General features: G+C 43.0%; 1 long non-coding RNA gene across 2 annotated transcripts in view; it reads left to right on the forward strand.

Annotated features, from left to right (window-relative positions):
- The window catches only part of LOC128078334 (uncharacterized), a 28,456-nt gene extending 14,142 nt beyond the window's left edge, over positions 1-14,314 (forward strand). Inside the window, exons 2-3 of one of the 2 annotated variants that reach the window (XR_008205577.1) lie at positions 11,996-12,283; positions 13,325-14,314. This is a non-coding gene — a long non-coding RNA (uncharacterized LOC128078334). Of the gene's footprint in view, positions 1-510; positions 12,284-13,324 lie in introns of those variants that run through there. The other variant, XR_008205576.1, reaches the window with a different exon arrangement.
- Positions 14,315-15,947: the final 1,633 nt, after the last annotated feature.

Genomic DNA, 15,947 nt, shown 5'->3' on the forward strand with positions numbered 1-15,947 from the left:
CTTGTAAATTCTTTACAAGCCTGATTTATTCATGTGCAAACATTTGTTCAAAGCTACAATGTTATCACAGCAATTTGAACTATTACAGTGATGTCCTTAATGAATAAGATAACTTTCAAAAAATTTTGTAAAGACATTCAAAAATGCTTCTTCTGGGAAATGCTTGAGAACTGAGAATGGCAACGAGTCTTATTTCCTCCAAGGCATTCAGGAGCCTGGTTCGGAGTATGCAGCTGTTAATCTTTTAGCCTGCATGGGACTGATCAGTTGATTGCCTGGCCATGTAAACGACGACATTTTGGGAATACTGAGTGCTCTTTATCAGTAACAAATGACATATTATCATTGACTGGAGATGTATCAGCGTTGTCACCCAGGCAGACCACCCATTACTTCAGCTTTTCTAAGTTCTTTGTCAGATATTTGCGTACGAGAGGACGTTATAGGAAGAATTTATTTTGAAGGGAAGGCATGCCCCTATTTACGCAGATGTCTGAAGCCTCATATCACTCAGACTTCTTTATTATCTGAGTAATTTGTGGGTGGATAAAAACATGCTGGGAAATGTCTGCTACCACAGTAACGGTGCATGAGGAAGTGAGAGAAGCTCTAAGTTATTCTTTGTGATCTGTTGTGCTTCTTGTGATCAAGTCTGACTGATTCTTACAGCTTTCTGCTGAGGGTGAGACTTGCACTGTGTGCGATGAAACTCAACAGCTGTGACCTGGCTGTTGCAGAGCCCTTACATTGCATCCTGTGCCCTGGCCCCTGCTCAGCTGATTCACTCTGCAGCCTATTAGTTTTGCTGGGTGGAACTGCAAAGGGGGAAAGCTTGCCTTGCAGTATGTGCACCAAGGCAGAGTTCGTCCTGATGACACGTTTGTGCCTCAGCTGCAGTTCTCCCATTTGTGCAGCTTTATATGGATGCCTCTGATCTTTGCTCCAGACCATGGTGCAAACTCCTCTGGCAGCCTGCTGTTACAAATAACCACTGGCCTAAAAGGCCATAGGGATTTTCATCAACTAAGATTGGGGCAGAAGCAAACTCATATGCGGGTGATCTTCTCCGTTGCTTTCACTTTCCAAAGAACAGAAGAGAGGAGAGCAGCCTGAGGCAGCTGAGAAACTGAGAGAGAAATGAAGCAAACAGGCTGCAATTCTGCATCTCAAGTGCACAGTGAAGAACACACAATGAAAGGACTTGTTCCTCACAGCACAATTAATTATGTTGCTTTCCTGACAGTGAATTCCCTTGCTCACCATGTCAAGAAATGCTTCATTCAAGAAAATAATTAAGTAAGCCCTCTCAGCAATGGAGGTTTAATGTCTGGATTGTATCTTGTAATATTTTTGACACTACTCAGCAATCAATTCAGTGAGCTGGTGTCTCAAGGGGCTGTTCTTCTGTTCATAAACTTAGGTTGCATTCCAGCTGCAACCTCACAGAGGGATATTTTATCCAGGTAAGAAACAGCTTGTTCATTTTAATGGGAGTGACTTGTGTGTCTTTTTCCTTCCAAGTCAATGACCTCACACGTGGGAAATGTTTTACTATCAGCAGGAGATGTGGCCGGCTTGGCCTTGTGTTGTCCAGCTGGCAGCTGTGTGACCTTCTGTCTGATCAGAGTAGGTTTTCCTCCAGGGGCAAAAGCAGTACCCTGTTTTTTAAATTTACTTGGCAGTCCTCTTTAAACATGTATAAGAATACTGAGATCTGCTCTTTCATCTGAGTACCACAGATCTTGGGATGGAGAACTGAGAGAATGTAGTGACGAGGGCCCTTTGAATTTTGGAATTTGGAAAAACGCTGTGGATATCTGTGAAAAACTCTGGCACAGCAACGTTGTTTAATTGTACTGCATCTATCAGTAACATTCACCAATGTCTGACATCAGTCATTCCTATGTCATTTTTGTGATATTTGTGGACAGAAGCCACAAGATATCTAGCAACAGCTAGTTATTTGGCCGTACTTTTGCATTTTTCAGTATTTAGCTGCTCATCTCTTTTGCAAATAGCCTGCACAATATGAGAGCTTGTTTTTCAGTCTTTCACCTACAATCTCACAATCCCATTCACCGCTTTGATGATTGTAAAGAGTGAGCTGCAGAGCTGTGGAGCCTGCAGAGTTTCTGAAAATGTACAACGCTTCTAGAAGAAGGATGCTGTGAACCCAGCAGTGAACATGCAGGATTGTTCACGGCTATGGCACAGATACAAAACAAGTCGAGTTTATTTCTGCCTTGGTCGTATTTTTACTATTCACTGTTAGACTATCCTGTCTAATGAACACAAAATCCACAAGATTCTTATTTAGGTGTCACCAACCACTTTAACCAAGAAGATGACAAAATGCTCTGCACACCCTGAGGCATGCCTTAGAGCTTGAATCTCCTGCCGCGTAGCACTGGTGCAGTGAGATGTGGGCTGGAGTGCAGGCAAACATGAGAGGACAGTCTGAGGCTGGGCAGAAAAAGTGTCAGAATCAGTCAAAGCTGCTAGAAGAAACTTAAGGTGTACTGGAATGCATTTTCTAATGTCAAAAGTACCATCTTCTCTGTCAAGCCTGCTCTGTCTCCACAGAGTGCCTCTATAATTGTTTCCTTTGGGGCTGAAATCACTTTCTTTTATCACTGATCCTGCAGTTGAGTCTTCTTACAGGAGAACCAGCGTGTCACAGTTCAGCATTATCTGCACTACAATTATTACATATGTATAATATAGATAATATGATTATTTGTACTCGTGCAAGTTCTCTCATCCTTTTAATTTCAGATTTATGTTAAATTACATACACCTTTATGGGGTAACTGCCTCCCAGAGCATGTCAGCTGAAGAATTGAAGGTGAAAGATGAGAGCATTAGCACCCAACACTTTCTGTAAATATCAGGGTGCTTTTCAGTACTTCAGCAACTTTGCTCACTCCACTGATGGCAAAGAACTTCAATGAGAACAGAGGAGTCTGAAGGGTTGTAAGTCTGGTACAAAGCAGAACGTGAAAGCTGCTTCATTTGTTAAAAGACCACAGCTCAGGGATCTGCATAAAGCTGTGATGTTTAGGCAGTCAGAGTTCATTCTTGCAATCAAACCCTTTATATCCTACAGAGACGTCCATTTTATATCGCTATAAAGGATCCTGAAAAGGATTCCTCTCACACTTCCAAGCCTGCAAATGGGAGAAGTGTACTGAACCTGAGAGACAGTTTTGGGGTTGATCAGCCTGTCTTCTGGCAGAGTGGCAAAGGATATAACTAAACAGAATGACCATAGAACAGATAGAGGGAAGATACGTTGGGAGCCCTTACATACATTTTCTTCTTCTCCCCCTCGGCTCTTTCTTTCAGTATCTGTTCTTGGCATTGCACAGGTTACTTCTGTTAGCTTTGCTAATTTATCAGCCCTGATAGAAGTTTGTGCGTGTCAAAAGTCATGCTGTGCAAATTACTTTTAAAATTCAACTCATGTACCACACTGAAGTTGTAGCTTCAGTCCCACTGGAAACTGGGGATAAATCACAGTTCTACAGTCCAGCAATGGTGGAGTAGGATGAAACTTTCCTTGGTTGTTGCCATAATTTCCATCCCTATCAGAAGCACTGGATGAGGGAGAATTTCTGACCTGGTGAAAGGAGAAGGTAAGATTCCAGTAGGCGATTCATCCGTTAATGCTGCATCTTGCTGCAGGTTTTCAGTGGTCTTCAAACAGGTGTTTGAATTGAAATGTGGAATCGGGATCCCAGTCTCCTTTACGTCTGCATATTCTACTGGATGAAATGGATATGATGTGATATGAGTAAGGTTCCCTCACCCTCTGCCCAAGGTGGATAAGAGCTCCGCTGTGCAGAGAAAATACTTGTACTCAGCTTTTCCAGCATGTATTTTTGTGTGAGTAAAACTGAACCAGTTTGTCTCATGGCTCATTTCTAAAGCTGCACTAAGCTCTTTGGAAACGTGTGGCATTTCACTGCTGTAGGGCAGTTCCTGAAGGCTCTGCTTGGGGGTTCCCATTGGATAGCAGTCCCCACTTGTTCTAGCACACTGCTGGCATGGTTAATGACCAGTAGTGTTTTAGAGCGTGAATGATTCTGACTGATCACTGCAGGAATAAGAAACTTGCCTAAGTTAATCTGTTTTAATCATCTGTAGCAGCAGACACGTGCACACCACGTTGCCCTTCACGCTTGTCTCTCCTTCCTAATTGTTCTTACAATTGCCTTATAGGTGAGACGGATTTTGTAAATAACACATAAGGTGTAAATTGTCGTGCAGCTGGGGATGTTAAGTGTAAGAACAGACTGAGGAAACTGCATATGAATAGATAGAGGGCATTAACCGAATTTATAACTAACCAACCTTGTTTCCGTCACAGAACGGAGTACCAGCATTTCTTATCTGTGTGGTTTGATTGTGAACTCATGTGCCGTACTTTCAATGAGCAGTAACTCCTATGTTTGAATGCACAGCAAGGGCACTGCAGCCCTACTTCAATGACAGAATGGAGAACCTTGATCTGGAGGAGCTCAGGTACGAGGAGCAGCACGTTACCAGGAGTGCTGCTTAGAAGTGCGTGATCTGAAAGCACAGATGAGGTTACTGTCCCTTTGTTTGTGAACAAAAGACCTCTGTTGAGACTGAAAACCACTTTGTCTTTTTCTGCATATTGTAGTCACCCGAATTAGATGCACTCCAGGTGAACATCTCTGCCATTTTTTTCTTCTGGTTTTTGTCTGTCAAGAGCTGATTCCATAACTCCAGAGACAACAGATAAAAAAGATTTATAGAACTGTGGAAGTCTTTTTCTCCATGTACAGGTCCTCTCCTTAGAATAGTTCAACTTGAGCTGCGTTTCTAAGAAACAGCAAGAATTTGGAAGGATTTCCTGAATGAGGGTTAAAACAGAGATATGGCAGCATTTGAATTGGGCTGGTTTTTTTGCTTACCTGTTTTTTTTTCCTACTCCTACATGTGCCTTTTCCTTTCCAGTGTAGCCATATCTGGAGGTTCTGACCAGACTGAGACTTGTGAGGGTCAAAATCTTGAGGAACAGCAGAGAGATGCTTAGCAAGCTGATGTGACTTAGAGTTAAGGGTCTTCTGAGTCTACTAAGAAATCCCACCCTGTCTTTGTCTGTCTTCTCAGTGACACTGGTATCGCATTAAAGTTCAGTGATTGAAGGATAGGAACCTGCAGGGAACCTGCTTTGGCAGGGGGTTGGACTCGATGATCTCTGGAGGTCCTTTCCAACCCCTACAATTCTGTGATTCTGTGAACATGGGTATTTCCTTTGTTCAGCCTTATTTACATACAAACTACTTTTTGGAGTACTGTATGGCAAACCTGCAAGGTCCTGGTGGGAAAGTATTGCCATGCTAATTCCTCTGCTTGGGATTACAGGAAATAAGTTTGTTTTTTTTTCTCCATGCTGACATCTATGCAGCCCCTGAAAATAGTTAACAGAATTTGGGTGCTTCCATATCAACTAATTGAATTTGTTTGGCTCAATCAAGCAGCCCGCTCTACTGAAGCCAGTGGCATCAGGTGGGACACATATTTGGCTGAGCTTCACAAAAATTATTGGCTCCACACTTGGTTGTACAGTGGGGAACACAAAACCACTGCAAGATTCAGCTTTCACACTGCTCTGTTTAGCTTTTCAGCACATAATCTGGACCACTGGCTGTAAGCAGTGCTGCAGTTGCTGCTAAGATTTAAGCACATCTCCTGATCTTGAGATCTTCTCTTTGTCACCTTCTCACCTTTTCAGCAAGTCTGGAGGAAGCTGAGTGCACCAACCTTTTGCGTTTTCCACTCTAAATGTCATTCATCTTCAAGATTTCCCCGTCAGCCAGGTTAAATAGCATTCCACCACGCTCACTCACTTGCTACACGTTCCAGATTTGCATCCTGAATGGATGCAAAATGGATGCAAATGTGGAGATGATTTATGAATTTCTCAAATGCTTTACCTTGCATTAGATTAATTGTAGATTAGGCCTCCTTCTGTTGTCTTTGTGTTCTCCAGCTCAGCTTTCGAAGGTCTGAATGGCTATGTGATAAAGTGATGAGAGGCAATAAAAACGTAGGGCAAAATCTCATTAGAGGAAGAAAGACACTACGGACTGGAATACAGCCTTTGAAACTTTCTCATCAGCTACTTCTACTGGTTGTAACTTTTGCACACAGAAGCATACAGAGTTACAGTTTGGGGGCCTCATCCACTGAGCGTACTGACAGTTGCACTGCACTTACATTGCTTGTTTGTTCTTTAAACCTTACCAGGACCTCCCCAGAAACTCTCTTGCACACACAGAGTCGTAGGCCTCAAAGTAAAACTGTGTGTCTGGGCTGCTGTGAGGCTGTCAAAGAATTATCCTGTAAATCCAGATCGAGTCACACCTGGATAAGCCACGGAGTGAAACATCCCTGCTGGGTTGCAGTCTGCAGCTGTAGGGAAGTACTGACACTCACTCAGCTTAAAGGCCAAGTATAAATGAAATCAAAACAAAAATCCCAGCAGCTTTGGGAGGAAGACATGTTTTTTAGACTCCATTTGCTCAGTCTAAAAGTGAGTTTTCCTCTCAGATGACCCAGTGGCAATTTCTTCTGAAGATGCTGTTGTTAATGCATGCTAATACATGTTAATGCATGCTTAATTCCTTGTTAACCTGAAGGAGGTTGCAACAAATGCTACTGCTGGTGTGCCGAGCAGCTTCTCTCTTGTGGACACTCTAAGCTGGCAGGGCTGCACCTCTCTGACACCAAACTTGTGCAGGCTTGGAGATCAGCTTTCTAAGAACCTGGAGAGGTTTTTGCTGGCTTCCCCCCATATCTGCTGCTGCGTGAGACTGCTGTCAGCTTTTATACAGGCGGTATATTTACAGTAGCACTGGAGGTGAAGTGCAAAATGCTCTTTGAAGTCTCCTTAAAATCTCTCCCCTGTCAGTTCCCTATCTTAATAATGATGGAGTTTGGGAAAGGTGTACGAACTGCTATCTAGTGTGTATGTGCAAGAGATAAAGTGCACGTGTAGTTATAAAACACTCTTCAGAATCTGATCTCCAGTCTATTAACATGCTGAAAGTGCCTTTTTCACAGTGATTTATAGTCCAGCACAACTATGCAGAATCACTTCATTATGTTTGAATAATGAAAAGAGTGCCATCAAAAAGGCATGTCTCCAGGGATCTCTCTGAGGCAACACTTTAAACAAATGACTTTTTAGATAAATTTATTATGAAGTGTGATGAAAGCCATTTTTCTTAGCAGTCACATCTTGTGAAATCAATGACTTTTGTTGCGCTGTAGTTTTTTTAATCTCTTACATAAGTAAAGACTGAGTCTGTATAGATGATGGTTGATGCTCCGCTATCACCACAGAAAGGGAAAGTAATATTTTAGTGTTTTAATTCTGGTCTGTTATGACTGCTAAATATTTGTGCACTGAACTTACAGCGTAGTCTTGGAAAGTCTCGGAAATGTATTAGTTGCTCTAAAAATTGTTTTTACAGGCAGCTATGAATGTTCATTCAGATTTGTTAAGCTAAAATGTTTTTCTATAAAATTAGAACATTTGCCTAAGACCTTTTCTATCAAAAGAGCACCCTGGTGATATATCTATCAGAAGAGCTTTCCTGGTGGCAGTCTGTTCAATTTTGCTAAGAGGAGTTGGCCAAACCACTCAGAAATCACCCACCTTGGGACTTCCATAATGGTATAAAAACATTTATGTTGCTTTGGCATGTGAGCATCCTTGAATCTCTCATTAAAAATCTAACATTTGATTATTAACAAGACAGACGATTTTCTAAAATCTGTACGGACTTTTTGTAATCAAAGACACTGTGAAAACACGTATTTTGTCATCGGGACACCGATATTTTGAATTAAGATATGCGATGCTGTTTCTTCTGGAACTTCACTGAATTTGAACCTGATGAAGTTCAACATGAGCAAGTGAAGAATTCTGCACCTGGAGAATAATGACTGCATGCATCAGTGCAGTCAGGGGCTGAGCTGCTGCAGAGGCGCTGCACAGAGAAGGACCTGGGGGTCCTGGTGGGCTGCAGGTTGGCCGTGAGCCAGCAGTGCACCCAGGAGGCCAGGAAGGGCAGTGGTATCCTGGGGTGCACTGCAAAGAGGGTGGCCAGCAGGGCGAGGGAGCAGATCCTCCTCTCTGCTGTGTCCTGGTGAAGCCACAGCTGGAGTGCTGCATCCAGTTCTGGGCTCCTCAGTGCACAAAAGACAGGGAACTGCTGGAGAGTCCAGCAGAGAGCCACAAAAGTGATAAAGGGCCTGGAGCATCTTCTGTATGAGGAAAGACCAAGAGAGCTGGGGCTGTTCAGGCTGGAGAAGAGAAGGCTGAGAGGGGGTCCAAGGCAAATGTGGGTGGACTCTTTTCAACAGCAAGTAACAATAGAACAAGGGGCAATGGCCAGAAACTGGAATATGGGAAGTTCCATACTAATGCAGAGAAGAACTTATTTACTGTCAGAATGACAGAATACTGGCGCAGGCTGCCCAGAGGGGTGGTGGGTTCTCCTTCTGTGGAGATACTCAAGACCCATCTGGACATTAAGCTGTGTGACCAATTGTAGGGAACTGCTTTAGCAGTTATTTACAGAGTTTAGCAGCTTACAGAGTTATTTGAAGATGTTTTTGTCCTGAAGTGACCCCTCTTTGACTCTCCTTAAATGAAGTACTGATGGGAGGGTTGGACATGGTCTAATAGAGGCTGCTTTTTTTTTCTTTTTTTTTTTCTTTTTTTTTCCCCAGAGGTGGAAATCATAGAATAATAGAATGGCTTGGGCTGGAAGGGACCTTAAAGCCCACACAGTTCCAACCCCTGCCGTGGACTGGCTGCCCCCCACTCGGTCAGGCTGCCCAGGGCCCTCCAGCCTTGGACACCTCCAGGGATGGGTACCCAGAGTTTGTTTTGTTTTTGCAGCCTTGGTTTTCTTGCTCCCGTCCATGCACATCTAGACAGCATCTCAGTATTCTTCCCAGGCCACCCAGCCCAGCTTCCATTGCCTACATTTGCTTCTTTCCCTCAGTCTGACCAGCAGGTACTTGCCCAGCCATGCCAGTTTCCTGCCTCCTCTACTTGATTTCTTATTCTGGAGGTTGGAGAGCTCTTGTGCTCTCAGAAAGGCATCCTTAAAGAGCTGCCAGCTCTGCTCCGTTCCTTTGTCCCTAAGAACAGCTTCCCAGAGGATCTCATCCAGCAACTCCCTAAGCAGCCTGAAGTTTGCTCTCCTGAAGTCCAGGGTCCTGACTGCTCTTGCCAGGCACATATTCCTTGAGATCACAAATGTGACCAGGGCATAGTAGCTGCAGCCCAACCTGCCTCTAATCTTCACCTCTTTACTGATCTCTTCTGAATCCTTGAGCTCTCTGGTCCAGTAACCCTTCTCCTCTGCTCAGTTTGTCTAATACCTGGGCAGGCAGTTATTGTCAGTGGGCTCTGGGAGTCTGCTGGACTGCTTGCAGCTCACCGTGTTGCTTTCTCAGAAGACACCTGGATGTTTGAAATCCCCCATCAGGATTAGAGTCTGCAACGCTTCTTGCAGATAAAGCAAGAAGGCCTCACCCACAGGCTTCCTTTGGTCGGGCAGCCTGTAGTGGACCCCGACCACTGCAAGATGTCCTTTGTTGGTCCAGTCCCCAATTTTCACCTACAGGCTCTCAGTCTGTCTGTGGCTGTTTCTCAGAGGCAGCTCTTCACAATCTATTGATTTCTTAGCTTAGAGGGCAACTCCAGCACTGGAACAGGTTGCCCAAGGAGGCTGTGGATGCCTGGCATTCAAGGCCAGGCTGGATGTGGCTCTGGGCAGCCTGGGCTGCTGGCTGGTGACCTGCACATAAAAGAGGGTTGGACCTATTGTGGTCCTTTTCAACCCAGGCCATTCTATGATTCTGTGATGATTCTATGATTCTAAAAACCTATTAGCTCTCAATCATAGCGTTCCAGTTGTTTTGATTTGTCCCACCATGTTTCTATGATAGCAATTAGGTCATAGATTTCTAACAATGACTCCAGGGGAAAAAACTCATTGTCTTTGTCTTGTGCTGAAAAATACAGGCATGTCCATCTGTTAAGTTTTTGTGTTCAATTTCAGATACTCTTGTCTGAAACACCTTAACAAATATTGTGATTGGAAAAGCATCTTGATGTAACTCTAGATTCTTTTCCTGAAGTAACCACTGATTCTCAAGCCACTTCATTTCCATACCTTGAAAACAGAATATTTGCTGTCTTTCATAAAGAGCATTGAAATCTACAAATGCAAAGTGATACGTAAACATCTGTAATAATGTAGTGGGTGATATTCTGCAGGGGTATAAAAAGGGGGGACCAAAGATGCTGGGAGAATGAACTGACTTCTGTAGCTGCAGCTGAGCTCTTTATCTTACCGTGGCAATTTGCAACTCAGAATTTGGTGGTGGGGAGACCGAGTGTGCAGTCAAGTGCAGTCAATTAGAGCACAGCCTGATTGACTGAACCTTAAGAAAACATATTCTGTTTGTGTTTGCATTAATGTAAAGGATTCTCAGCCATGAAGTATGCGTAAACGTAGTGGGGTTTCTATTTTCAAGCTTTAATTTTTCCTTCTCTGTTGTCTTCCAACTGCCATCTGAAAGAAATCCCCAGTGGGATTAATTCTAAAAGTCCACGCATATCTACAGCAGAAGAAAAATCTTTTGTCTTTAAATACGCGTGCTGCAGAAAAGAAACATTATGCAGCTCAGCATCAGACATTTGCTATGACATGCAGTGGTGGCCCCGTTTAATTCCTCCTAGTGGGCAAAACTGGTCCAGCAGTCACCAGTCTGTGAGCTGACTCCTGGCTCACTGAAGCACTGAGTGCAGCACTGAGAAGCTGCTTTTATTTCTGAGCCATTTGGTGAGTGCGCTTTGATCGCTTTGAAGCGCTGGGGGGAGGTGCAGCCTTCTCCTCGCCAGGAGATTAATCATCTGATTTTTGGCATCTCAGTAATTACTGCTGGCAAAAAAAAAGCAGTTGTTTAAATAGAGGCAATATACTGCAAGCACACTTAACTTTCAATGACTTTGTTTCAGCCACTTGACTGTTCTTCGTGGGCATTTTTACAGTCAGCTGAGGACTTGTAACCAAGCCTTTGGTGACAGCTGTCAGCTCCAGATTGCCTCTAGCAGGCAAGGGTGTGATTGCAAGAGGCTACCATTGCCTTTGGCTTCTGGCCTTCTTGTGCTGAGCGTTCACAAAGGGATGTGCACAGCCCTGACTGCTGCTGGCTCTGACTTCCTCTGCATTCTGCTGACCTTAAACTGCTGCTGTGATGGACTGAAGTAGCCCGAAGTGGGAACCTTTTGTCCCCAGCCAAAGCAAAATGTTTATCAGCAGCTCCTCTAAAGCCATTACTGTTGCCCAAGTCTCTCCTCCTGCTGTCTGCTGCCTGCAGGAAGGCAAGGAAAGCTGGCGACCAGCCTGGGTGAATGTGCTCTGCTCTGACAGCCACGTTAATTACCTGCCCCAAACCTGTGCTACCAGGAGAAGCAGCTGTCGGTTCTGAGACCATCTGTAGGCACAAGGCAGGATTTGAGGGAGCTGCCTTTCTCTATGACCTCTTATAGCACTTGTAAGCTTTGTTTAGTGATTTATCCAACCTTCCGATGTCCCTGACAGTTTAGTACTTCCCAATGCTTTAACTACCAGATTGTCCATGAATAGATCAGGGTTACCGTCCATTCCTATAAGGCACGTTGAACAGAAGATTTGTTTTAAAAACATGAAACAATCAGGTTCTGAGCTAATATGGGGGCTTCTTGTTTGCATGGGCTTCAGCTCAGGCTGCACAAGGAGCCAGAAGAATTTCTGCTGTGGATTCTCCTGTATGTTCTTGCAGAGATTCTTTGAACACCAATAGTTCTGTTAACATCCCTATGAGTGAAGCTGTGGTTGAGCACAATCCATGTAAAGTTGTTACATTTGTCTGAGCTAATTTTAATCTATTTCAGGGTTTCTGCTCAGCTCTGCCCTTTCTGTTCCTGAGCACCTCCCCATCAGTGGCTGCGGGCACAACTGTGTGCCTGGGGACTTGGTTCTATGGGAGCTTCCAGCTCAGGTTTGGGTACTGAGTGTTCCGCAGTTTCCCCAATCAGAAGGAGGAAAAAAAGACAGAAATTCTCAGAGTGACTGCTGCCATTCATATGCAGAGCCTGGAGCCTATGAGAGCTCATTTATGAGGCATCGGACAGCAATCAGCACCAGATCATTCACAATGTCTTTGCAGTGTTCAGGACCAGGTAAATCTGACTGATTTTTTGCCTTTGTGACTAGTTGTGAGCATAAATTAATCTCTAATTTGAAGGGAATGCTGCCTGTTAGACGGAAATGTGGGATGGAGTTTGGAGGGGGCAACCTGGGCCTTTTTATTCCATTTAAACATTAAAACGTTCCATCTGTACTTCTACTGTCATCTGCAGTGAAAGCCAGAAGAAGGATTTTGTCTCTTTTCTTTTATATCTAGCATTTCTCTTAACACTTCAGAATGTTGTCACTGTTTTTTGGACAAGAGATGTATGTTTTTTTTATGTTCTGAAGCCATGGAGTTATGCTGGGCTAATGCTTGTGCCTGTAGTAAAGTGCCTACAACAAACCCATCCTTCCTGACATAAAAATGTCAAGTATTCTTTTACTACTGTTAAAGAACTTAAAGTTGCAGAAAGAAACTCCTTTCAGGGGTTTTCAGTTATAAAAACTGCTGTTCTCATACAAACTTCTTTTGCAATGTTGGGAGACCACGTGAGGAGGCTGTCAGAGCAGTTGTGGTTTCTAAAACATGTGGCTCATGAAAGTTCTAAAAGGTACAACTGCTCCTTTACCAGCATGAAAGCTGGAGAGCAGCAGAGCCCCGACAAGTGCAGGGGGCTGTTTGGATGCCACTCGGTTCAGTAGTCTCAAGTCCCAGTGTCAGACACACAGAGCCAAGCCCAGGCTGAGGTTGTTCCAGACCATTGCTGTAGATTACTGAAATATAGGGGCTAGTGAACAACTCCAGTGTCCATATGTGGCAGTGAAAACGAGCTGTTAATAACTGAAAATAGCAATGTCTGAAATTGGAATTACTGACTCTTATTGGTTAGTTTCACCTCTGCCACTTAGAGAGTTGTTGGACGCTCATAACGTAGCTTTTCACACTTTTTACTCTGTCCCTTAAATTATGTCTGTTTGAATGTAACTTCTTGAAGCCTTCATTATTTGTAAGTCTTTAAGTTAGGGTTTAATATATTTTAGGTATGAGAGTGTTTGAATTGTCTGCTTTTCTCCTTTTTGCTTTCATTTAGGGTAAATGACAATTCTGCAAGTTTCTGGTTTTGCCCTCTCATCCCAGCGGTTTGGATCAGTGCTCTGAGGACGTGGGCACAGGAACTTGATGAGTTTCACTTTTAATGTCTTCGTTTGGACGCCAAGCAAATTTAGGCTGAGATGCCTTAGGATGATATTTGCTCTTCTTTATTTAAATTCAAAGAGTTTATCACTACAGAAACATTTCAGATGCTTATTGTGGGAAGCTCATGGAAACGTGCTTTGTTAAATAATGTGTTTTCTATTTTGTTTTGTTTTCTCCTTTTCTTTTGTGTTACAGAATGAATGTAAAAGCTTTAAAACCCGGTATTCACCACTCTGCAGTAGATTTAATAGAGTGGCATTGTATGAAGAGATGCCATGGTAACTGAAGTTGCTAAGACAGTTGGTGTCAAGCTTTTTAATGGTGACTGCTATACTATATTTGGCTTTGATTAGTACAGTCTGAATAGCAAATGGAAAATGTTTACTGGTCTCATTTGCTACCACCTACAGTCCAGAAGTAATGAGATGACAGAATGCAGTGTTGCACCAACTGCCAGCCACTGGCCACCAGGATTGTTCTTTGCAGCACTCCCCTCTCCCACTGGATCTCATGGCATCCTTGTCGCAGCCTTAGCATTTGTGCTGTCCAGTTTGGTGATATGCCACTTGTCTGAATGAAATTTGGCACCTGGAGCCAGTAAAGGAGTCTGCACTTTGTGAGCTGGTGAAAAGTCAGCAAAGTCCTTTCCACAGGAAACTGTTCTTTGAATCTGTGAGTGGAGTGAAAGCAGAATAAAACGGAAACACATGCTGTTTTTTTCTCATGCGTGGGTTAGGTGTACCAATCTCCCTTGCTGTAAAGCTTTATAGATCCTGCTATCAACCGTTTTCACAAAAATGATGCATTTCTGTGTCTCTTCAATTTTTGTTTACTTTTTAAATGCCAGAATAAAAAGTGAAGTCACATCGCCAAGGTGCCATTTTATCATTTAGCTCACTGTGACACAAATGATTTACCTATACACTGAAGTATTACCATTAATTATAGTGAAGCTCCTTGCCAAAACATGCGATAGCAGTTCCAAAATGTTACTCTTTACCTTTAAATCCAGAACTCAACTTGCAGCCATTAGTAGTAGCCTCATGCTGTTAACATGAGATTGGACTGCTTTACTTAAAAGGAAACAGTCACAGAGCAGGGAATGAAATGCTTCTGGAATGAGATGAACAATCCTGTCCACAACGGTTGTAGACTATTGGGAAACTCAGTAGGCAGCTGACAGGCACAACTTGGGTAGGCAGAGCTTAAGGGTGAGTGCAGCTCAGCTCAGAACAGCCTTCTGTCATTCTGTCTTGCAGTTGGGAAGATATAAACAAAGAAGCATGATGAGAAGAAACTGGAGGGAAAGGAAAGATTAAATCAATAGTAGGGAAAAAGTTTTAACAGTGTGATTCTTCAGATAGAAAGCTAGTCTCAAAAGACCCATCACTTGACACATGAAAAATTGGTAGGAGAAAGCAGTAGCAAATAGTTTTCCAGGAAAAATGTTGTATTGACAGGAGGATGGATAAGATGATCACAGTTCATTTAATTAAGTTACATCCAACAGCATCATGGAGTGGGTGAATATATGGGAGGTTTCATGTGGTTTGGGATGGTGTGGATTTTGAACAAACCAGTCAGTAGGTAGCAACATTGCTTTGGAGATCAGCAGATGAAGAAAAACAGCTTCAGCTGAAAGGGCACAGTTTTGACTGAAAAAAATTCATATTCCTTAAAGATTGTCTGTTTTAGAATACTGACATCAAATCTCATTGTCAGTGGATATTTTCTTCAGCAGCTGTATTTCTACTGCTAAAATGCAACACAACAAATTCATTCCTAGGCTCAGTTTGTTCAAGTCAACAAAGTTTTTGTCAAACCACTGTTAAACTTGAGATACTTCAAATAAAGAGTATAACTTGGCTATAACAGCACAAAGGATCAATGTCATCCATGCTATGGAGAAAACAGCCAATACTAAACTAGATGAGCTTGACACGGATTCGAAAGGCGTCTTCTAAAACCTAATTTTTGTTGAATTCTTTGTGTCCTACATTCTAGTAATTTTGTTGACTAAATTATGTGTTTAAATTCCTACAGCATTTGGGTTCCTATGATTATTCATTTGTAAGGCTGCGAATGCTTATTAATGGCTCCTGGCTTGAGAATGAGCGTTTATGCTTCCAAAGCACTGCACATGACTAATTTGTTTTTCTGCTTATTCGAAAGCAACAGGGGTTGTCAAGAAGCCAAATCTACACTGAATTAAAACCACGTTGCTTTGCTTCCATGGAAGAGAGGATACTTGGTTGTTGTAAAAAAAGTCACACTTCAGTTGAGCATCAGTTCATCACCGAACTTACAGAGCGGAGCAATTGTAGAGGTAAGGTGATGAGAAATGCAATTTCTCCCAGGCCATGTTGTAGAGAAACCTTACATTTGTATGGTGCTGCTGATGTCGTATGCTTCCCAGGAAAAATAAAAGATCCTTAAGGTAGCAGCAGAATGCCACGTCAAGAGAACCTGGAGTCTAATTAATCTCAGAGAAATATGAAGCCATAACAAATACCCAC

This window comes from Tympanuchus pallidicinctus, unplaced genomic scaffold, assembly GCF_026119805.1.
Source record: "Tympanuchus pallidicinctus isolate F22 unplaced genomic scaffold, pur_lepc_1.0 scaffold17, whole genome shotgun sequence".
NCBI classification, from domain to species: domain Eukaryota; kingdom Metazoa; phylum Chordata; class Aves; order Galliformes; family Phasianidae; genus Tympanuchus; species Tympanuchus pallidicinctus.